Source organism: Melozone crissalis, unplaced genomic scaffold, assembly GCF_028551555.1.
Source record: "Melozone crissalis strain CALT ecotype California unplaced genomic scaffold, PUWL_Pcris_2 ptg000026l_1, whole genome shotgun sequence".
Lineage (NCBI taxonomy): Eukaryota > Metazoa > Chordata > Aves > Passeriformes > Passerellidae > Melozone > Melozone crissalis.
In genome coordinates, this window is record NW_026535804.1 from 9,128,891 (window position 1) to 9,153,341 (window position 24,451).

The window sequence follows — 24,451 nt, forward strand, 5'->3', positions numbered from 1 at the left end:
AAGTAAAGGCACCTCTCTTCTATGGCCCATCATGAATACCTGTTAAATGCTTATATTTATTACTGCTGATCTCTCTCCATTTGTTGTAGTAAACTGGACCTGATTTCTTTATCAATCTCTCTGTAATCAGCTATCCTCATCCACAAAAGTTGATTACAATAACTAAATCAAACTGTGTGCAGCAGTGTATTGTCCCATCAGATGGCACAGAGGAGTTCTACAGTCTCCTTGGAGTCACCCCGATCAACTATTAATAAATGCTTTTAATGTTAGAATTCCTAGGTGGTTCCATTTCTCAGGTTGCAAGACATTCCGGACTTTTTATTTTCTCCCTGAAATTGTTGTGCTGTTTTCAGTACTTAAGAGACAGACTCCAAATGAAGCAGCCATTCCTAACCTATGCAGACAAAGGGAGTGGTTCCCTTAGCAACAGGAACCATGTGGAGGTTCTCAGAGAGCTCTCTTTTCCCCCTACTCGTGTTTTCTTTTAACTCAACATTTTGCACAGCATCTTGCATGGAGACTCCGACAGCTGGGCTGGAGGCAAGCAGCTCTTCCGGCTCCGGCTAACCCGTGCTCGAGGGGCGATTGTTCCACACTCATCAGACAGAAAAAATGATAATCATGGGTAAGCGAACTGGCAGACAATCAGAGTTCACGCTGAGGAGGGGGAAAGTTTACTGGCTGGCAACCAGAAGTGTCCAGCACTTCCCAGTAGGCATGTATGCTTGAAGCAGGGGCACTCGTGTGATGCCTGTTTTTCTGGTGGGGTTGCATGTCTGCATTTAACATTTCAGGGGTTGGAAACATTAGTACAACTGGGCTCTATCCTTAGCATGCTACTGACTTCCTTTACAGTCCTGAACATCTCATCTCACCTCTCGGTTTTCCTTCCTCCTGCATTAAAATAGATTATATGCCATGAGGATCTCAAAAGGAGTGTAAAGTACTGGATTATATTGCTTGTCAAAATTGCATTTGATTTTGAAGTTGATGATAAGGTGTGCAGAACGTGAGATAAATTACTGATCTTTTATTGTGAATTTAGCTGAATTAACTTTCCTGTAGATAGATCTAGTTGCTTTTCTTCCCGGTACAGAAGAAGAGATGTGTGCATGTAGTGCTTTTACATATATGTGCCTGGTAAAAGAATTTGTGTATGCTGGTTTATAAGTAACTGAAATAGAGATGTTTATTTCCTTCAAAATAGCTACAGCATGGATAAGGTAGTAGCTATGATTCAGTGAAATCCAGCATATTATAAAATAATGAAATTTAAGCTTTGTATGTATTAAAGTTAACTGCTGTCCCTAAAGTGTTATGCATTACCAGCGCTCTAGCCAATCTCAGTTGGAAAAGCCTAATGCATAAACTCCCTAAGTTTGTACTCATTTTACCTAAAAAGAGACATCTGAATTATTCCAACGTTAAACCAGTTTATTTTGTGGGGGACTTGCATAAGGGATGAATTTGTCCCTATTTTTCCTAATTGGATGTAGAAAGTTCCTCCGGTCACAATTTTTCATCACATTTGAATGAAAATTCAAGCATCCAAGTTCATATTTCGACAAATTGTGCAGCACGCTGATCGTCTGGATGCAGGCTCCCTTTGATTCCACCCTCACAGAGTCTCAGTGTCGCAGTGAACGCGTTCCCACTACAGCAACTTAGTTCTTGTGTTTCAGATGGGGTTTGATTACTGCAGGCAGAAGCAGCGGCTGTCCCTGTATGCGCAGAGCAGCTGCAGAAGTGTCACGCACCAGCTCCCCACAGTCCTGTCAGCAAGGAGCTGTCGTTGCTCTCCCTATTCCTTGCCCAGCACAAACCCACTGATGCCCTGCTCTGTGCTGGTACAGCAGGCAGGACCTCTGAGCTCTGCCTGGGGACCACAGGTGACAACAGGCACAACACTCCCCTGTGCCTGGGAACTGATGACTTGTCTCTCAGCTCCAATTTAAATGAAGAAAAATTGCCATGTTTGCACCTTTATGAATAATATTAGGCTATGTGTCTGAATAAAGAGGAAGGCAATAATGAGTCACTGAAATTAATTGTTTCCTTTTTCTGTCTAGGGTTATATTTCTATCCTGTTATACCCTACTTCAAACAGTATTACTGCTTGAATCAGTGATACCAGCTATTGTACAGGATTAAAATACTGCATGTTTAGTGTGAAGTGTTTGAGTTTCTAATAACAATTTGCCTTGTATGTTTTGCAATATGTGAAGAAAATCCTGTGTTTAGGGTGTGGGGGTCTTTTCAGCAAAAATTTTAAGTCATTGCATATTGATCTTCTTAATTACTTTCCCCATCCCCATTTGATTTCTAGTTCTGCAGGTTTTCCTTGTTCAGTGTTTTCATTTAGAATTTATTCTCAATTTTCATTCAGAATTTATTTTCAATTTTCATTCAGATAAACAAAAACATCAGTCCTTTTGCCAGGCCTTGGTTAGAGATTTTGTACGAATCAGCCACTGAGAGCACTTTTAGTAACTTTACATTTACTAAGTTTGCCCTGTTATTAGCAATTGTTATACTGTGGCTTTTATCCCAGCATTTGAAGTGCACTGGATAAATGAAGCCTACCCAGAAATCTGAAGACAAGGAAGTAACACCAAGGGATCACTTTATCCAGAAACTAAGTAAATAATAAGAATTCTAATGATCTACAGAAGTGCTATATGTCTTAGAAAATGAAGCAAAGATAAAGCAGAACAGATTGATAACAACACCTATTTCAGCTGATGCTTTACATATAGGACTAAGCTGAAACAGGAGAAAAAGTGGATGTTAGTCTTAAAGACGTGTGTGGTGAGTGACCTATAGGAAGAGGTATGAGAAACTGATTTATGTGGCTGGCAGCCAAGGAGTTGGCAAAGTTTCATGGTTTTACCTAGAGGAATAATCTCACACAGATCAAATATCAGGATCTCACCATTTTTATATACTATATGATTTTTCAACACCAAGTGAAAGCCAAGGTTTATAGCATAATTCTTTGTTCAATCTGATTTGTTCATTAAAAGATCAGCAGGTTAACTCCTCCAAGATACCTCTGGATACAAAGCAGATAATATATTAGGTTGTGTATGGTTTATGGCTTTTTATGTTGTAGTCCTGGAAAAAGGACTGGTGTGGTGGTCTGGGGTGGTGCTGCCCATTGCAACCTGTTATCACTTGTCTGATCCTTCACTAAAATACATCACTACTGCATCAAGGTGGGCAGGGGGCGTCCTCTTCTGTAAAAGCTTTTCAGTATCTTTTGTGGGAAGAGCCAGAAAACCTAGGAGTTGTGAATGGTTCCTATGCAGGTGTTTCCAATCCTGGAACTGATCTGGCTTTCTCAGAGAGCCTTAAAGGATTTCAGAAGCCAGGACCAGTGACCATGTACAGTCTGTGGCTGTAGCTACACTCTGAACACTTGGGTCATGTAAGTCCTGACTCTGGTTATTGTCCAATTTGCAGACTTTGTATTGTGGCTAGAAAGATGCATGTGGATCAAATGCCAGTTAGTCCATGGGACTAATGGCCCAGCTGCTTGCCTAAACAGATGGAAGGTTTCAAAAAGGACAAGTCACCCCAAATCTTTCACTGCCCCTTTCCCCATCCCCGTTTAGTAATGTTGTATTGCTGAGCCATGCACAGTTCTTGCTGTAGCATTAGGTAAGAGCAGTGTGCTCTTACTGACAGAGGTAACAGCAGCTGGAAAAACACTGCAGCAATGAGCTTAGCTTGTTCCAGGCTGATGAGAGGGCAAACTCTTCAAAGACCCATGAGAACACTCTGGTTTCTAAGGTGTAATAAATCCAGTGTTTTCACATCTTCATTCCTAGTGTTGCCATTGTTAACTCATTAATGACAAAATTTGCTATAATCCCATTATGTTAAATTGATATATAGGCTTATTGGACATTGTATAAACTGCACTGAATAAACAAGCAGAAAATTTCAGAGCCCAAAGGTTTATTTCACTGAAACATACATATTCCCCAGCAATTAAGATGTAAAGCTAACAATGTGATGTGCTGAAAATATAATGCCAATGAGTAGCACACATACATTTTCTAAAGTGCAAGAGTAGGTGGGACATCTGAAAGTGTTCAAGCAAGGAGTTTGGATAAACAAAACTCATCTGAAAGTCTTTTCAGATTCATAAACATTATGCAAATGAGAAGATTTAGATTAATGTTTGATATCTCCTCTTGAATGTTATCAAGAGAGTTTTAATGGACAGCTCTTTGGAGAACCTTATGTCCTGTTTCATTTCATTCTTTAGCCATGGGATTTGAGGAGCTGTTTTCTTCTCTTCCTATGTCATGTCAGTTTTCCCTTTTTGTTTTTTTGGTTTTTTGTTTGTTTTTATTTTACCAGACGAAAGCCCATCACTGATTTTGTAGCCTCCTCTTGTGTCAAATTCAAGACTGTGTTAAGGATCATCTCATGTGTGATTCAGATTGGGTTTGTTCTGTGCTAATAAACCTTGAGAGTTTGGAGTGCATTTTAGAAGAGTTCAAGATGAGCTTGAAGCTGTTGTCTAAACTTGCTTTTTCCAGAAGCATGTCAAGAGTGCACACAGAACAGCTCCAAGGTCAGTGTTTGTGTCCTGCCTTACAGCAGAGGCTGAGCTAGGGAAGGTGGAAATCTGCAGAGGGATCCTAAAGCACTCCTTTCTAAGTCTTTTAAGGCTAATGTCTCCTTTTCCTTTTGTATCCCGACAATATTGAAATTAATGATTTACGGATTTAAATTTCACATGGAGCCAAGCTGAGAAGATGTACCTGACTCCAAGTTTCTTCTAAATGCAAAGTTGCAGCAGCTTTTGTTGCAAGCTAATCTTTGTGTGACTCATATGGCAACGCTCAGCAGGCCTGGGCTCCTGAAGATGTTCCTTTGAGGTCAGCAATTGTCTCAAGCAAATATTTGCCACTTCATAAATCTCTGCTTGTATAGGCTGGATTCTATAGCCTCTCTTTTGGGCAGTACAAGATTATACAACAGCCATCATGCATCACCAGGGGAGGAACAAATTCTTTTAGAAAAGCAGAGTAGATACTCAGACTGAAACACAATGTTTTTTGTAGCTAAACTAAGTTTTAGATCAGTCAGATTGTCACTTGAAACAGATAGAAATTTAAGGTCTAACATTTTAATGACTAAAGTAACATGTTGTGGAAGCTGAAATATGCAACCAGCACACATTTAAAAACTGAAGGAGAATTTTGAAATATTTCACTGAATGCATGATTAGAGTGGTTGGGGAAGTTTATGTAAGAATATTTAAAATTATGACCATATTTCAAAAATTGTTATTTTGAGGTTCATCAAATTGGTTCAGAAGTCAATGTTGAGTTAGAATTCACATTTAGCCATTTGTACCTCTTTTATACATACATATATATATATATATATATATATATATATATATCTCACTAGGCATTTTGTATATGGAAAATTTGATCTATGATAATTGCAAAAGAATATGGAAAAGAACTGGCCATGTTTATTGGATTCTGTCCAGTGTGACAATTGACAATACTTTTTGGCTCAAAAGTGAAAATAATCATTCAATTTTTATTTCATACATAGCCAGAAAGTTACTATGTAAAAATAATCAACATAGCACTTTACTTTGAGTTGGAATTTCAAGCAGATGATGATTTTTAGGGGCTTTTGGAAACTGAATGAACCGACATGGTATGAAATATGCCACATCTAGCTAGTTAATGTTGATAATTTTAGAAGTGGCCTCCATTGTCTAATGCCTCCTGATTGCTTTTCACTGCTGTACTGTGTATAAAGAAACCCTGTGGCATCACTGGGCAGTTGAATGTCTCAGTGTAGTTTATTTAAAATGTTCTTCAGTTTTCTGGCATAAATTTGTATTGGCTTAGACGGATGCTGCCTAAACTTGACCATGGTGGCCAATTTGGGATTGGAAGTGAATGCCATAATAATGGTATGTTCTTATATAAATTACACTTTGTGCGATTATCTGTATCTATTTTGAGCATTTAGGACAGCAAGTGGCTGTCTGAGTGCTCGCAGGGGTAAGGATTGAGCCTCAGCTATAACAAGTTTCAGCACTCCCAAATTTAATTGAACTACTACAGGTCATATTAGCCAAAGAATGGTTTCTTGCAGCAGTACATGAAAAATAACTCGATTTCATTCACATGATAAGAAGCTGAGAATTGCAAGACTTGATGTCTTGCAGCGAGGCATGTTGTTTTACATCATGACATGCTACAGGCATTTTTAAATTCCATAAGTTGAGGGGAAGGTGAAGTTTCAGACAGCATACCAGATTCTGAGCAATGGAAGTGAAAAACAGGATAAAAGGAAAGAACGGTGCGAGGAGTTGAAAGAAATTTCTTTTATTTTGTCACTGCTTTTCTGCAGTTTAGGGAGAACTATTGCTCTGGACAGCTCCCATCCCATCTCATTATTGTCCCTATCAAACAACACTAACTCCTTGCTATTTTCTATTTAAGGGAATGGAACAGAATGGTAAAAGCTTTCCTCACTTGATATTTGCTGTCGTGTTCATAGGGCTCTTTCTTTAAACCCCCAGGATGCCACATTTAAGCTGTGAAAGTGGTGTTATTTACACTGGGCATGGTCAGTCCTCACAGCCTGATTACAGTGCCAGTTAGGATCAGGTTTAGATTCATCATTCAAGAGACAAAGAAAGCATTGGGGTAGAGACGGGAGAGATGCTATAGGAGGATGGTAATGGGAAAAGTAAAATATTTTAGCCTGCTACCCCCAGCCTCCCTGGCTGTCCAGTCAGTGTACAGGGTGATTTTCCAGGCGAGGTGGCCAACTAAGATAAATGTATGTGATTTTGTACAAACTTCATAACTTGCAGCTGAACGTTATTTACAGATATTAACTAGTTCTCTGTTTTTGCTGTGTTGTTATGAACCTCTGTTCGGTGTCTGACATGTTTTTCATTAGGTTGATTAATAGCGAATTTTTAAATTATTTTAAAACTAACTGCCCTGCAGGAATATGTAGGGAGCAGAAAGGTGATAGTCATGCTCAGCTTTAGTGCTAGACAAACTGCACATTGAGAATAACTGTGGCCATTGTTGCAGGGGACTTTTGTTCCTTTGAAAATTTTGCTGAGCTTAATATTGATATTGAAAAAGGTGATGCTTTAGACTTCATATTTCAGCTGTTGACATAAAGTGTGTTTTTTTGTAAGCTAAACTGAACAAACTCTCTGTAAACCGTATGTCTCAGACCTTACTCTTGCAAACACCTTCTCATGGGTCTTACCTCACCAAATTCAGCTCTTTATATATATAAGTGTGTTGATTTGCTTTCTTGCCTTAAATCAATGAGCTAGAAAGACGACTGCCTTCAGGACACTGATGGGTTTGTGCATGTGAGCAATAAAATATGCAATGTACCAGCGTTCTTTCAAAGTGCCCAACCAGCTTTATTGGCACTTTTATCCTGCTCACAAGGTTTCAACACAGGCCCAGGTTTCAACACTGACAGACTTCCCTAAAAGTGGCTGGATTGTTTATTGCAAGTTAGCTAAACCCCTACATTTCTTAAAGAGGGTATTCAGATTTATCTTGGAGTTTCAAGTTAATTTTATAAAGGGGTTTTGTTAGGACAGAAAGGGAACATAATGCAAAAGCCTCTGAACTTTATGGAAGTTTTTAGCTGATTTCAATGAGCTTTGAGTTGAACTTTCAAGGGATGTTTTAGAGAATTAGTGCACTTAATTGCATACCACATTTATGAAACTGATAATAATTTTTTCTGTCATGCTAAAAACTCCATGGTCTTTAGGATCAGAATCCTGAAATTTTTGGTGCCCAGTAACGGAGATTAATTAGTAGCTCATATTCATTTTACATTTGTTGTTGTTGTTGTTCTTAAAGATCAAAATTACATGTAAAACCCAAGACACCCAAGTGGTGAGACAAGGGAATGGAACTAAGCAGGATCAGCTGGTAATCATGTCTCCAGCACAGATAACCAAACCCACAGATAACTCATCTCTTCCCCTGGCTGATTCCTCTGTGCCTTATTTATACTGAATGCTTGAAAGGCAAAGTATTCTCTCTTGCTAGCTGTTTGTAGAGGGGATAGACCCAGTTTCAGCAGGGTCTCTTGATACTGTAGCAATAAAAAGAAACCATTAAAGCCTAGAATAATTGCTTTAATTAGATGCTTTAGAGCTGACCAACTTCCGATTGCAGTAGAAATGTGCCATGCTGGCTGCTGTACTAAGGACAGAATAACTGGTTTGTGTCCTTGAGCTTGCCAACAATAGTCTTTTCAACTGGAGTTACCTTTATTTTCCCCAAACTGAAATGCAACACCAGTATAGTAACAAACAGAACAAAAATGCAAGCCGTGTGTCCATGTATTAATAAATTGTTTTATTAAAAAAAAAAAACAAACTACTCTCTAGTATATATTCCTTCCCCCATCCAAAATCTATTATGTTAGGGATCTCCACAGACTTTAATTCAGTCTTTGCATTCAACACAGTTTTTATCATTGCTTTCGGATTTCTGTATTGCAAGCATAAGAGTAGTTTTGTTCAAATCCAGAACTTTTCTCCTTTCTAGAACTATTGGTTTCTGTCCATAGTTCTCTGGTTTGTAGAGTTGAGAAAAAAATAAAATTAGTAACAGTTTGTCATTTATAAAGTTCCAGTTTGGAAGGAGGTCTGAGCAAACTGGTCTAGAAAAAGGTATTCCTACCCATGGCAGGGGGATGGAATGAGAGGAGCTTTAAGGTCCCTTCAAACCCAAGCCTATGATCCTAGAAGTTTTAATGAATTTGTGTTGCCAATTTTCAATAGTTCAATGCTACAACACAGAATGTGCATCATGTTTGGTAAGTGTGAGAAATTGAAGAGAGACACATCTTGGTTTTGTCCAAAGATTTACTGGAGTCTCCTGCTGTCTTTGTCTCTCTGGCAAGATCAGGGAAATTCTTGTAGACAAATTAAAAAAAAAAAAAATCAACTCAGAGTAAATCAGATCAATTATTGCCTTCTCCTAATGAAACATGAATAGTTTGTACAGGATTCTACAGGTGAAATCCACCATTAATGCTTTCCTGTTCTTTGGTTAAATCTTAAACAGGAATGGAGAGCTTCCAAAAGTTCTCACTCACCGTTCTTACTATGGCCACTGATAATGGCTTCCCCCAAACGTGGGGCAACGTTCCCTGTGTGTGAGACAGATCTGAGTGTTGAGAGATCAGTCAGCATCTCATAAAATAGGAGCTTGTTCTTCTGTACGAGGCGTATTTTAAAACAGTGGCTTTTAGAAATCTGTTTTTCTTGGGAGTCCCTTCATTTCTTGATTTAAAGGTTAGACTCAGAGATTTGTACAGGAAGAACTGGATTATTAACATCCAAAACCAGGCACCAGCAGACACATATTATACCTGTCTGAAGATATTTTTGAAATGTCACCTAAGGTAGATAATGGCTAATAGCTAGTAGAAAAATTCTGCAAAGGAAGCTGAAGTGTCAGTCTGTGTGCTAGAGAATGCAACAACTCTGTGTGGTCACTTGGAACACTCAGTAAGTACCAGGAAGTTTATTCCACTTCCTAAAGCTTTGGGACATGGTGAGCAGGATAACACAGTGAATTTCTGCTAAGGAATTGGTGTGTTGTAAATTTGTGTCCCAGAGTAATTTGTAGTGATTTCCTGGATAGACAAATGCAACAGAAAATGAAAGGAAAATAAAGGAAAAGACAAAAGCCAAGCAAACCTCAGCTTGCAATCCAGACTGCAAAGCTGCAAAAAACCCCCCCCAGTTTCCATCTGGCTGAACAGAAAGGGAACACAGTCCATAAAAGTGGATATTGAGATCTCCTACAAGTTCAAATGAGGACAGCTGTGCATCCTTAGAGAGACCATGACCAAACTTGTATGGGTAGAAATGTAAAAATAGCCTGTCAGCAACTTTGTGGATTTGTTTTCATGTTCTGTAAGACAATCACTGGTGGCAGACAGACCTCCCCTCTTTGCTTCTGACTTATCTGCACAGGAGGTTCAGAAGTGAAATATGATTTTTGCCTTGTTTCTCATAGTGGATGGTTTGTGGGGAGGGCTTATACTTGGTCAGACATGTTAGGAAAAAGCAGCAAAAATAAATTATTTGCTAACTATGAAAATGAAATGCAGCCCCTTTTATGAGATAGGTGGGAATTTTTTGCATGTAATTCTGTTTTAGTGAACTGCAGCCTCACAAACTGCTGTTGGTGTAGGAGTAGAACCATCATTTCTGCCTTGGTTCAAAAAGATTAGAAATGGCTCACATAAGCCAGGCACCTGAGCATGTCTTCATTTTAACTGCTGCAGTGTGATCTTCTCCTAAACTGTTTTCCAAAGGAATTCCATAGGGACATGACTTTAACTGGAGGAGGGAAACTGTTCACAGGTGGGCTCACTGTCCCTTCCTCATTACATCTCCCAACAGAGCTGTCATCAGCATTTTGATTACAGGATTGATTACATCAGCATTTTGATTACAGGATTTTTCTGCCTCTCAGGTAAGTATTTATTGCACTTTTAACTTTTATGTCATTAACAAGACTGCATCTATTTTTACATAAGTGCATAATTTAGTATTTTACTGCTTGGGAGAAAAAATATTTTCCCATACTGATTGAAAGCATGCTAGAAAAGAGACTAATGCAATTGGAGATTCCAGTCTTGTCTTACTGACTGCTCTAGTGATGCTTGTTCCATGGAATCAGGATCTGAGCCAAATTTTGTCAATGTTTTAAAGCGTAGATTTTCACAGTTTGCAAATGGTAGAAATCTGTTGCTCTGAAACTTCTAAGTTGTTTTCAGGCTGTCAAAGATCAGAGAGAAACTAAAAACTAAAAAGCCAAAAACTAACTGAGAACCCAAACCTTGAAATTTTCAACAAACTGGAAAATGGGTTGAGGTTCACTTGTCACAGTATAGAACACTGAGACTGACACCTATAGCAGAAAATACTCCTTTCCTGTTTAGAATTGTAAAGATTTTAAAGTAAGGTTCTTCAACTTAATTATGGTGACTTCTGTGAACTTCTTCCAGTTTTCAGTTGCAAAATCATTGGGTCTCTGGAAATAAGCAATACAAGTTTCTAAATAAACCACTTTAGGTTTTCAGAAATTACCATCTTCCCAGCAAAGATTTCTTCAACTGGCAGAGTAAATTCCCTTTATATTTAGGCTTTCTCTACACACCAATTTTGTTGACATCAGTGGATTCTGTATATGAAACCAGATGAATGTACAGCGGAGAAATGTCCTGGACAGCAAGAACATCTTTTCAGTAATTGAGCCTGCGCACAGAGCAGTGAGGAATTTGCATGGTTACAGATGTTGTAGAAGATTAAATATAAAGGCACTGTTACCTGCAGGAATGAAATCCATCTTGTCAGCTAGTTGGAAGACTCATGAGCAGGAATTTCCTGTTGTGGCCAATTTCATCCCTCCTTCCTCCGCCCCCATTACGTCTTTGCTGTGCCTCCCTCTCCGGCTCTATGCGAATATATTTTCACTACGGCACATTTAGGTATCAATCAACAGGAATCTCAGCTGATGTTGTGCTTAGGGGACAAACTGTTCTTTCTTCATACTAACAAGGAATGCCTGAAATAGCCAGACACACAGCACTGATTGATGCAGCTACAGTTTATACACCTAGATTCAGACAGTCTGAAACTGCCAGAATTAATGGCTTATTATTAGAAAAATACTTCTGCTAGACTTATAATTTAGAACCATTTAAATGCCTCAGGCATAATCACTGAAGTTAAAGTTTTAGCTTGTAAAGTGCTTGATGGTGCAAATTAGACACATCTGCCTGTCTCAGGTGCATTTGCTCTTAGTGTTTTTGCTGTTTGAATAGGGTTTTTTTTGTATTTTTCTGATGTGATAACTGGGATTATGAAGATTGATGCACATCTTTTTACAGATTAAGGTATGTCCCCATATTAATAGTTTAATTAGGCGGAACTTAGAAGAAAGAACATGGGACCCCAAAAGTTTAGGACTCTTAATGTTTCTGCATGAACAGAAAACAACCAAACGTTTTCCCTTGACAGCCTTGAGCTCTGTGGTTTGCTTAGCTTGTGGGTGCCACTGCTCAGGGAAAACACCAGGAGGATCCTGAAGGAATCCTGCATTTGCTGTAGTGCTGGCAAACACAGCAACCGCTGCTTCTCCTGGATTTATTGATTTATTCCATGACATATACCAGAATTAAGGGCTCCAAAGAGAACCTGTTGGCAGTGAAGGGAAAGTACCAAGTGAGGTGTGACAGGAGTAAGATACTGCACAAACAGGCTCTATGGAACAAGCAGCTCAGTTTTGCCACACACATGCTTTTTGCCTCTGCCTGGGACTCTTAACCTAATGGTGAGCCTTTCTAGTTTATACAGGGGAGTTTAGGTTTGTGGCTGGCTTTCATCGCAAAAATGAAGCGTGATTTAAAAAGCTATGGCAACACAAAACACAGAATATTGAGCTATGGGAAGCCTGCCCAAAGGCTGCATTAGCCTGAGTGCTCAGAAATAGGCCATGGGCTGCCCAGGAGGGGAAATCAGAAAACATGAGGGGCTAAAAGGGGTTTGTGACTCCAGCTGAGATTCAAGGCCACGTGCTGCCAAAGCAACAGTCTGCGCTCTGAAAAAGCTGTCAAATGTTCAGAGTACCAGGACACCTGAGCAAGGACTGTCCCTTCCTTCATGTTGAGCTGTGGGTGGCTGCACCTTTGCCACCTGTGCTGATGCAGTGCCCTGAGTTTGTGTTACTGTGCAAAATTGTCCGAGAAAATTATCACTGCAGTTAAGGAAGCTTTTAACTGATGGATTCTATTAACTAAAAGAACTTTTCTGTGAATACAGAACACCTCAAAATATTTATGAAGGCTGATGGAAATATTTATTTATCACCTGATGGATATATTATTATCATCCCTATTGTGTTGTAGCCTTGTCAGTCAGAACATCTGCTTGAATCATGTAGAAGTTGTGAATTGATAAACTAGAAAGGGTGCTGTATGCTGAGCAGCAGATTTCTTTCATAAAAAGTTTATGCTTTAAAACCCCCTGGTTCTGTTATTTTAGCAGTCTTTTTTTAAAAGAGGATGTTTTCCATTTTTCATGGCCCACTATCCCATTCTCTCTGTCATAATTTAAAAAAAAAAAAAAAAAAAAAAAAAAGAAAGGTCTCTTCACTATTTCACTATTGTGTTTTATTTTTGAACTGTGCTCTTCACCAGCTTTCAGAGAGGAAGAATTTGGAGTTGATCCAGGGGAAATCAGAGCCCCCTGTGCCAGCCTGAGGCTGTGTGGGGCTGCACCCAGGGCTGGCTGTGTACTGGGGGACACAATGGCAGCCTTCCAAACCAGTTGTAAAACCAGATTCTTTTCCTGCTCTGGCAAAGGGCATGGTTTTTTCCCTGTTTTTACTCCCGGTGGCTGAGCTCAGTGCGCTGGTCTGTAGAGCCCAACAATCCCCACAGTGGTGGCAGTGCCAGGCCATTGTCCCCTGGTCTGTCACAGCACTGAGTCACCCTGTAAGCCAACGTTGGGTGCTCAGCACATCCCTGTTCTCTTTCTACAAGAACTGCTTCTGAAAAGGTCCTTTGAACTCGAGCACTGCTAGGAAAAACACAGTACTGATTTCACAGGTTATCTGAGGCAAAATCTTGTTTGCATTCTCTAGATAATTTGAGGTATCCTTTATAGCGAAGACTTTCAGACACCCCTCAGAAAAGAAAGCATTTCAGAGCCTTTTTTACAAGTTAATTCTGGTAAAAGTCCTTTATATTTAGCGTGTCTTGGCGAATCTCAATACACGTGCTGTATTTAAATGAAACATAACTTTTTTCTCTATTTATTTACATTTCATTTGTTTCAGAAATAAATTCCTACTATAGTCACAATATGCAAGTGTTTGTGGCTTTTTCTAAATCTGGCTCTGAATAGCTAATATACTTTTATATAAATTAGGGCTAAATTAATGACATGTTTACACTACGAACATTAGGACTGTTTGCACTCTCAAAGCACTAGGAAGTTCATGCAAGGACATATTTCTTATTTTTATTTAACATCCCAATTTTTTTTGACTCAGAGCCTTAAGGTTAATAGGCATATTTATAAATATAACCACATCAATCTATATTGTGGCTCTCAGTAAGTGCTAGAGAAGAGTTGTTTGCACAGGAAGTTAAGACAAATTAACTAAAGATATGATTTTAAAGTATATTAGTTAAAGTGCATTAAAGCTTGGTGTGAATGTTCTCATTCAGAATAAAGTGACTGTAGTTCACTTTACCTTAATGCACTTTAAATTCACACCTTTCAGCTAATTTAGCTTAACTTCCTGTGTGGACAAGCCTTAAGATTGTTCCCATTAAATGGCTCTGCTGAGCTTTATTTTCTACTTCTTAAATCCAAACATGTAAAATAGCCTTACATTCTAAAGAGACTATGTTTTAAAAAGAGAATTTGTTTTGAGTTTTCCAGTCATGAAATTTGTTTGAATGGAGTTATAAGTGGTAAATTTTAGTGCAAACTATATTTTGTCATTTTTATTTTTAATTTCAGGTATGACATTAGTGAGAGCTAGGATATATTTATCAAGCAAAAACCATAAGACCTTATGGGCAACACACAAAACTATGACAAATCATACTTAATGAGTCTGGATTATTTTAGGAAACCTATTGGAGTAGAATAAAGAGTGTTTGAACTATTTTTTTCAGGATTTTGGAACTTTTAAAACTTTTAAAGATGCTGCACATGAACAGATTGACTCACACACACACACACTGTGATTTTGGTGCTGTGAGGATGTGAAACTTGGAGTGAAATCTGCACATAGAGCTCTGCCCACGACCCCTAGTCCCTGACATGGCAGTGCACAGATACTTTCTGTTTAAAAAAGCTAATTCCTTTCACTGTTGCTTAGCAGTAATTTTGGTAGAGGTATTCCATCTTAAAGATAGAGGTTTGATGACTATTTACTGCAGTACCTTTGTGTATTTTAGGGTGCCTGAAGTATAGAAACTACTCATCATGTTACTCAGAATAGATTTTTCATTAGTTTAGGTTTAGGTTTGTACCCTTTTGTTCCCATGTCTATTATCAGATAACAAACTGCTTCTGCAGTTCTACAGTTCCCTGTAAGTTCTTGTCCCAAGCACTGCACAAGGCTTGGTGATAGAAATGGAACAAAAACAAGGATGTGAATTAGTGGTTGGATCTACAAGAGTGTTGGTCCCAATCCAGCAGCCTACCTGAGCTTCCACTTAATTTTCAAGTATTTAAGTGGTCTCATTTTCAGTGGAATACTGAGACTTCTGAGGTGTTAAAGAAAATCATGTGCTTAATGGTTTCCAGGGTTAGGGCCAGAATGCTGAACACATTTTAGGGTTTAGCACATTGCATTTGACTCTGCTGATGACATGAACTGTAACCAGGGAGTTTTGATCAGAGCTGACACATGGCTCAAGACACTGTGTGGCAGCTGATAGCTGACTATGTGTGTAATAAACACTGTCATTCTGGTCTTCAGATAAGGGTGACAGAGCTCCAGTTATCTTTTGCTATTTCTCTTACTCTTCACGTTCATAGGAAGCTGTGTTACAATTCTAGGAGCAGTCTTTATTAGTTTTGAACATAACTTCTGTTCCCTCTTTGCTTTGTTGATAAAAGTTAGAAATGTTTGAGACAATGAAACTATCAAGTACCAATAATTCCTGATGACCTTTTCCATAAAAATCGACCTCTATGTGAAATAAAAGAACAATAGATAAAATTGTGGGTTTAATATATGGGTAAACAAAAGTAAGCAGTTATGGTAGTAACCAAAGACCAACTTTTTCACACACTTCAATAAGATAAAATACATTAATTGGTGCTCAGAAATGGATTGGTATCTGATATGTGGGAGATTTACAGACTATAAAGGAAACAACAAGTCTTTAGCATCATTAATGGCTCATGTATTTGTAAGACTATTTCGCCACTGGCAGTTAGGATTATTGTAATATTTTCTGTGAGTCTGACAGTAATGTGTTGCCATTTCTTGAACCAACCATGGAATATCATGGAGGCAACATGTATTAATAAACACAGACAAGAAGCATTGTACAGATATTATTGGTGTAACAGGATCACCTACAGACCTGATCTCTTTGGTTTTGCCTGTAAGAAGGCAGGCTTGCTGTGCAGGCAGATGATGGATGAGGGTGGAAGGGGTCAGAGAAACAGGAAGCAACTTGGTCACAGTCATGTAACAGGAATAGAGATGGAGCCTCCTGGCTCCCAAGCCCAGTGTGTTATCCAGTATTCCACACTGCTGCTCCACCTCTCTGCTCACTTTCTTTCTTCAACCACTGAAATTGGACCCCCTGTACCCTGCATGTGACAAGGAGCACCACCAAAATTTTCAGTAAGTTGAATGGGCAGGTTTGCCATATTTGTTAGTAAGTGTAATATCAGGTTTCTAATTTTGTGTGCAAAGAGCATCATTCCAATTGTATTTTAACACCAAAATAGCACATCAGGCAAAATGAATTTGGCACAAATAGTGAGTTTATCATGTCTTTATTTCCTCTGTGCACATGGTAGGAACAAAGTTGCATTTCTGGTTGCTTCCAGACAAAAGTGTAGTGTGTGGGAAGGACTGTAAATTTCTTAGGTTTCTGCAGCCAAATGTTTAGATAAAAGGATGACTGTCAAAGGAAACCTTTTTTCAAGCTGTTTTAGCTTCAAGATGAATAATTAACTTGTACCAGCTTTTAAGTTTAGGTCATAAACTCTGTGGACTCTTTTGCCTGCTACAACCTTTTAATCTTACAGTAAATTATTTTGTCAGAAAAAAAAAAAGAAAGTTAATTCTATAATTCTGAAACATTCAATATTGCATCAAGCTGTAGTGAGAGGAGGAGCAGTGAGATTTCTTCCTTTATGCTGCACTGTGAGAGTAGCAAAGGATACAGGGAGAGAAATGAACTATCCCACAGCTGCAAGAAACATTGTCCATGCTGTACACATGGACATCAGCTCACAATTCCAGCATGGGAAAGTTCAGCTCTTGGGTCACAACATGTTTTAATATTATCGTCATTACAGTAACGGAAGAATTTCTATTTGGAAACAATTCTTCATGCTGGCATTTACTGTGAAGAAATATGGGATACTACAGCTCCAGATTTTCATTTCTAGGTGAAAAGCCTCCAATACTTTGAAAGCTCTCGCTTCAAACTTTTGCCTTCCAATATTTTGACACATTCAAACATTTATCCAGGTACAATGAGAGGCCAACTGGAGCACCAGCAGCTGCATCCATTGGCAGTTTCAGATTAATCCAGGCTCAGGCTTGCACAGGGCAGTGCTCAGGATGGACGGGCTGAACACCACACAGCCCTGCTCTGCAAACACTCTGAGTACCTCAGAGTGAGCTGCAGCTTGTGCTTCACTTGCACTATTATTTAAGGATTATTTTTCTTCTGAAATACAGAAGAAAATTATTTCCTGAATCTCCATAGAAAAAGAAAGTTGACCTTTTTAAGTATGGTAGATGATTTAATTGCTGATGGAAATAAATTGCATTGTGTAGCCACTGCTATGCATGGTTTATTTACACTGCATGTCCTATAAACATCTCATAACCTCACTAAATTCTCTGTTCACTAAAAGAATGTGGCCATTATGTTCAGATGTGCTTCGTTTTTACTTTTTACCATCTTCTTTGTCTGCTCTTAAGAAAATTGATTTGCTTTAGAAATTACACTTGCATGCAAATTGTTGTCAGATAATAAATACAGCCTATGTGTCAGCCAAAATACACCAAGGTTATGGCTCTCATATTTGCATTCTGTATTCCTTCACTGTCCACCAAGGCAAATTAATTACCCTGTGTTTCTTTTGCAAGCCAGCAGGAGGTAAATTGGTATTGTAGAAATGAAAGGGAAGAGTCTAAAAGAAAATTGTCAATCAATTTGTTAAGTTTTAATTTCTCTTTACTGCATTGTTTTGCAACATCAAAGCCTGAAAATTAAATGCCTGTCATTGCTCTGAGCATTGTCCTAGTGCTGCTGGCACAGGAACTGTGAGCCATGAGAGAAAATGTCAGATGGCTTTTTGAATGGCAGCAAAAGGGCATCATGAGAACTTGAAAAATCTGTTTCCTTTAAGTTCTAAAAAATCCTTCATTATTTGTAGAGCTATTGAATAATTTGAATTTTTTTTTTTTTTGAGAATTCTGGTATCTTGGTCTTTCCATGTGGAAGAGATTCCATCTCAATTATTTCATGAAGATGATGTTGTGTCTTCTGCCCGTCTAGGTCATCTTCCATTATATTCACTGGCCTTTAAGTTGGGTTTATCAATTTAAAAAGTGCAGTGTTTTAAAGTGTGTGCCTTGCTCCTATTCTTTACACCTGTGTTTAAAGAACTGAAGGATGAGGCACAAGCACAATGTGTGTATGTAAAAGGGAGAGACACTAGGGTTGAAAGGAGCTGCAAATATTAGTAAAGCCTATTTTTTTTAACTTTGCATTTATATTTACATGTAAGTCTGGTGAGTTCACAAAAGCCAAGTGGGTTGGTTCCCTCATTGAAAGGGTTAAAGATCTGACTGATCTGAACCTTCAACACTGGTGCAAATTGAAAGATGTAAATCTGATCTCACCAGTCTAGACATAACTGTCAACTACTTTTAGCCATTGCTCTGTATTGATTTTTATGTTCTTATTTTTATTTAATGAACAGGTTATTTTTCTCTTCCTCTGTAATTCTGACCTCATTCAGTAGAATCTCAATCTGCAGCTCCCCTTTAACTTTCAAAAAAATCTCTTCCAAAACAGGTTCAGAAAGCAGTTTCCTGTGAATTTTTATGAGGATGTTATGAAAATTAGGGTTGCATTTTTGACCCCATTTAATCTCCAAGCATCTGGCTTGCACTGTTCTGCTTGGTGATGTTTCTTTCCCCCAATATGACTTTGATAAATACTTTTGGTAGGCTGCTTACCCTTTGCAATTCAAAGCATTGGAGTTATTTACTACACTCCTGCAAACTTTCCTATTGTTTCCACTGTCCTTTGTATCAAATAAGTTGGAGACCAGCACCAGCTTTGCAGGAGATTGATTATGTGGCTGTTGATGGCCGCTTCTTTGGTAGTTTTGAATTTCAGTGCAGAGTAAGAAGAACTGTGCAAGTACCATAAAATTATATCTTTCTTGCTTTTATTTTCCCTTTGCACATGATGCTTTTATTAAGATGATATACTATTTTTATTTGCCATGAAATCTTAGTTCTACAAAACTAATTTGGTTCAGATGGAAATACTTGACATATGAATTTTTAAGAACTTTGATGTCCTACATGACAAAATTCTTTTCCAGCACCTTTGGTCAATGAGCTGTATTTTTACCATCAGTAATATTTACTTTATTTTTGTAGCATAGTAGTACCCCACTGTGAGAAGATACCCACTGTAGTAGGCACTAAACCAGCATTGATCAGCAGAATTCTTGCTCAGAAGAAGTTACAGTCTGAAAATGAACATGGAGAGGAGAGGAAAGGAAGGATGTTTTATCCTCCTTTTACAGAGGAAAAACTTGAATGGCATAAAGACATTTCTCTGCTGCTAAAATCAACTAATTGATTCAAAGCTCACAGTCACTTTCTGTATAAGTAATAAGAGTGAAGACACCTAAGTTAGATATACATGACTAAACAAATATACTGGGAAAAAATCAGCATGCTAACCCCAAATACATAGGTTTACATAAGGTAAATCAGGATGTGACCATCTTCTGGTGAAAAAGACTCTGCCAGTGGGAGTATTGGCAGCAAAAAACCAAATTATATTCATGGACATGTATAGTTCAGTGCCCTGATGATCAAAGAAAATTAAGAGGCATCTCAGGTCTTGTGCTCATCCTCAAAAATTTATTGTAGAGCCTTAAAGTTTGTTGACCCAGACACATAGTTGTGTGGTGGTTCTGTTTGTTCTGCAGCAGGGTTATAAATAAATAGTCTATAATGCTTTGGTTTACTGGGAAATAACCTTTGGAAGCACAGAAAATGTGACATGTGCAGTGTTTGCCTGCAACAAAATCTCTGATTTACCTGTGGGAAATCTTGGTCTTTGGATCTGTCCTCTCTGGATATCCCTCACCAGGAGATATCCTCATGAAAATAAAATCCTGATGTTTTTCTAGGTACTTGTATAAAAAGCTCTTTTGATTGAATAATCTTATAAGAAAATGGAGAGAAGACTCACTAAAATTAAGCACTCGAAATGAGAGGAATATTTGGGAACCTTGTAACGTGTGTGGTTATGTCTGCCAAAAAAAAGTCAGTGCTTGAAAACCAAAAATTATATCTAATCTTTTGTTTTTGCTCCACCACTTTTAGCAGCCAAACCAAGGCAAGCCAGTTCATTCTGTGTAAAACAACAAAACTCCAGATGGCATCCTTTCATTGAGCTATCTAAATGAATTTTATATTTTTGAGAAAATCAAACGTCACATAATTTGCAGAAGCTTCACGTTGGTTATTCTCTTGGCGCAGATTATGACATAAAATAATAATCATTTGAAGATCTGTGTAAAATCTCAGAAGTTAATTTTCCCTGAAATCACCTCACTTAAGCCGTATCTCTGTGTTTAACTCACAGATCACTCCCTTTCAAGCTCGGCTTTTACATTATCTCACTGGATAACAGAGAATCCCCAGTAATTAATGCCAGATCCTCAGCTCTGATACTTTCATGGAAACCATTAGGCCAATGCCAGTTTACATCATTTGAAGATCTGATCCAGCAGGTATAAAAATGAAAATGGCAAGGCAAAAAAATATGAGCAATTTGATATCAATAAAAATGTGCGTGAGGTCAGGGAGGAGAGAGCCTTTTCAAGTTTTCCTTTGACTTTTTATCCTAAAGAAGAACGTTGTTTTTTTCCAGTCATTGAGCAAGATAATGCACAGCAAATGATAAATTACAAAAGAAAATAATCTGTTGCAATAAAACCTGGGCAGAGCCCCAAGTATTTGTTCCCAAAGTATTTATTTTTCCCCAGCTGTATTTATGTGTGAATTCAATGATGTTTGTAAAACAAGTATTGAAAATTGTAACATTTGGAGTTATGCGCATTTCCAAAAAAAGTTTCTCCTCTTTCAAAATTCAAACTTTGACCTTTCTGAAATTTCACTATCACAACTAACAAGGTCCAACTGGTTTTTATTTTGCAATGTTTTCAGAAAAAGAAATTTCAATTCAGAAGTTGGGATCAAATTTCTAATACAGAAAGTTACTCAATTGCCCAGAAAAGAAGCTGTAATAGAGCAGAGAACAGAGCATGAGTTATTGTCTCACTTGGAGTAGCAAATACATTTTGGCTTGTATTGAAATTATTGTTGCCATAACTTATGCCCAGAAAATATATATTAATAATTATTTACAAAGCAAAAATTGAGTCAGTGACAAATACAGAATTAACTCAATGAGGGGATGATTTCTTTTTGTAGCACTCATAGAAAGCCTCAAATGCAGATTCTTTTGAGGAAAATTACAGCTTCAATAATGAAGTGAGGGAAAAAAAAAAGGAAAAAGAAAAAAAAGAAAGAAAAAAAGAAAAAGAAAAAGAAAAAGAAAAAGAAAAAGAAAAAGAAAAAGAAAAAGAAAAAGAAAAAGAAAAAGAAAAAAAAGAAGCTCAGATGTGAGACCTTTCAGTGGTTTTGTTTTGTTTATTAAAGATTTTTTTAATTATAAGATTTTTTGGTTTAATGTATTAGAGAGTGTGATAGGTTTTGGCGTTGATTAATTATTAATGTATTTATTTTTTGTTGTGAGATAGGATTAGGAGAAAGGTAAAGTAGGTTTAAAATTTTAAAAGGGTATAGAGAAAATGTATTAATATTAATTTAAAGGAGGAATTAAAAAAACTTTTTTTTAATACTTTTTTTTGTTTTATAACATTCCTGAATGCAGAAAATGAAGTTACAATTGGGTCCACCTGCTGTGGGGACAAAGGTACAAAGGTAAACCTGCCTGGTGGGAGCTGCACAGGGAATGGGAACAGAGGCTAAAACACATTCTCCTTCCCAGTGGATCCCACAGAGGAGCAGTTCCCTGTCTGGAGTGGTTTGGGTGTGTGCTGGGGCCTGGCCTCGTTATAAGGAATGGAATATATGGAACCAAATGAAATTCTATATGGGACAAGAAATGGGGTGGTCTTTATAGCAGGGTGGTCTTAAACTGAGGTTTAATGTATGTACAATATACAAACATTTTTGACAGACCATTAACACCTATAATCTTGTAAATATTTGCAATTTTCTAGATCATAAATATAGCTGCATAAGCAGTTCTTTCAGGACATCATTTATACTCCATTAAAGGTTAATTTACAAGTTAGTACCTTATAGAAAGAAGATATGTGTACTTTTATGTTAACTTTCTGTAAAGGGAGACTGGTGTCTCCAGCAGCAATTTGTAATTCTCCTGTGACACTCCCAGTGGCACTATTCAAAGCACTATTTGAATTCTTTTCATCAGCTCATGTTCACAGCAAACTTAATCTTCTGTTTGGAAGGTGGAGGGAGAAAGAAAAGAGAGGGGGCGAAAAAAAAAAAAACAACGAAAGCTAGATCTTAGCTCTTGTGTCTGTGTCCCCAAGCATCCAAGTGTTTGTTTGCACAGCCTCCCCTGACACACATTGTCATTTGTCACAGTGTGATGATACCTGCTGCTGTCTCTGAGCCCTGCCTGGGCTGGGCTGGCTCGGGGGGGAGGTAAATAGTAGGGGATTGACTCTGTGGGCTATGACTTTATTCACTGTAATGGCATTTGTGCTTTCCAAAGATCAAAGGACAGGGAGAAAAAAAAAAAAAAAAAAAAAAGGTGGGGGCAGGGGAAGAGAAAGAAAATTGTTCACTGCAGACCCAGTCAGGAGCTTTCAGAAGTGCCTGTGAGAAATTAGGTGCCTCTCTTGCACATTTGATCACCCAACATTGAAATCCTGGTGAGGGAGCTTAGAGAAGGATGTGAAGAGAAAGGAGAATAACCACTTGTAAGTCAGGATTGTTGGGGAAGAATGAACAAGGAAGGTGCCAAATTTAACTGGATTTTGATTTATTTTCTTTTTCTAAATGCCAACTTTGCTTGTTCAGCCTGGTAGTTAAACAAATGAGAGGCTTTAAAACTGCAGTTAGCTACAGATTAAAAGGAAAAAAAAAAAAAAGAAATCTGTTGTAAATGCATATATTTTGTTGCCAGCTATTGGGATAAAAGAAAGCTTTCTCAAATGGTATGGTATGGGTTCCACAATGGTCTCTATGGGTTTATTTGCCTTCCATAGGATTTCCCACGAAGAAAGATGAAAGCTTTGTGCTCATTAGTCACCAGGTACTACATGTTTATGTTCCTTATTCATATCTTAATACTGTAAAGACTTCAGCAGCGTTTTTTTTCCTGTTTCAAACCACTGAGCACACTGCAGAATGTTCCAAGCTTCTGTATTTCATATATGGAGTTTCTTTCAGCTGGTTTCATGCACAAAACAGAGGGTGGTCATTATGGTGCATTCACATCACACTAAGTAGGAGTTAATGATGTATTCTCACTGTACTGTTTTCACGGAAAGATCTTTATAAAAATTGAGGCTTTTATCAAAACACAATGATATCAACACTTGAGTAATTTTCTTAGGCTTAGGGATGAATTTCTCACTAAGGGATGTGAGAACTGGAAACTTTGACCACTGTGCATTGCTTTTGTAATTTTCCAATCCATACTTACATTTCTTCTCTGAAAAAGGCAGATCAAGGAGTAATTAGAAACTCACAGGCTGCAGACTGGAGTGGAGAGGAGGGACTGAGGTGCCACCTGTAAACTCAAACTGGTTGTTCCCAATATTTTTACAAACACATCCTATAAATCCAGGAGCACCAGCAGTGTTGAATGAAGTGGCTGCCTTCTTGAGTCCTGAACAAATGGGGGTGTATTTTGGTGTGAAATTCAGTGAAAAGCTGCAGTGAAAAGCTGCTTCTATGAATGTGGCTGGAGTTGTACAGGACAGCCCTGTGACTCCTGGTGTCACACCCCTGCTTGGAAATCTCAGTATTTTTTCCATGACCAAGGGGGCATCTTTGATTATTTTGACAGGCTCATTGATCTTGATACCAAAGAGCAGCTGTGTGGATGCTTCTGCTGTTTAATGCCACGTGCTGTGTGCCTCAAAAATCACAAAAAAAGGTTGAAGAGGCACACGTTAAAATGGCAGAACTGCACTTCTCAGTCACACATCAGTCAGTGCCCTCCTGAGGCACAAAGGTTTGTGCTCTGTTAAGCGCAGCACTGGGTTTGTGTATGCGAATCACAAATGTGGGTTTAATTTATCTTGTAGCAGTTACCATAAATAGCCTCATTATAGCTGATGTTG

At 38.1% G+C, this 24,451-nt stretch overlaps 1 protein-coding gene across 1 annotated transcript in view; it reads left to right on the forward strand.

Annotated features, from left to right (window-relative positions):
* The first annotated feature begins 532 nt into the window (after window positions 1-532).
* ANKFN1 (ankyrin repeat and fibronectin type III domain containing 1) overlaps window positions 533-24,451 on the forward strand; it is a 104,248-nt gene continuing 80,329 nt past the window's right edge. The window contains exon 1 of the mRNA XM_054278836.1: window positions 533-628. The gene's annotated coding sequence lies outside the window, so the exon portion shown is untranslated. The remainder of the gene's footprint in view (window positions 629-24,451) is intronic.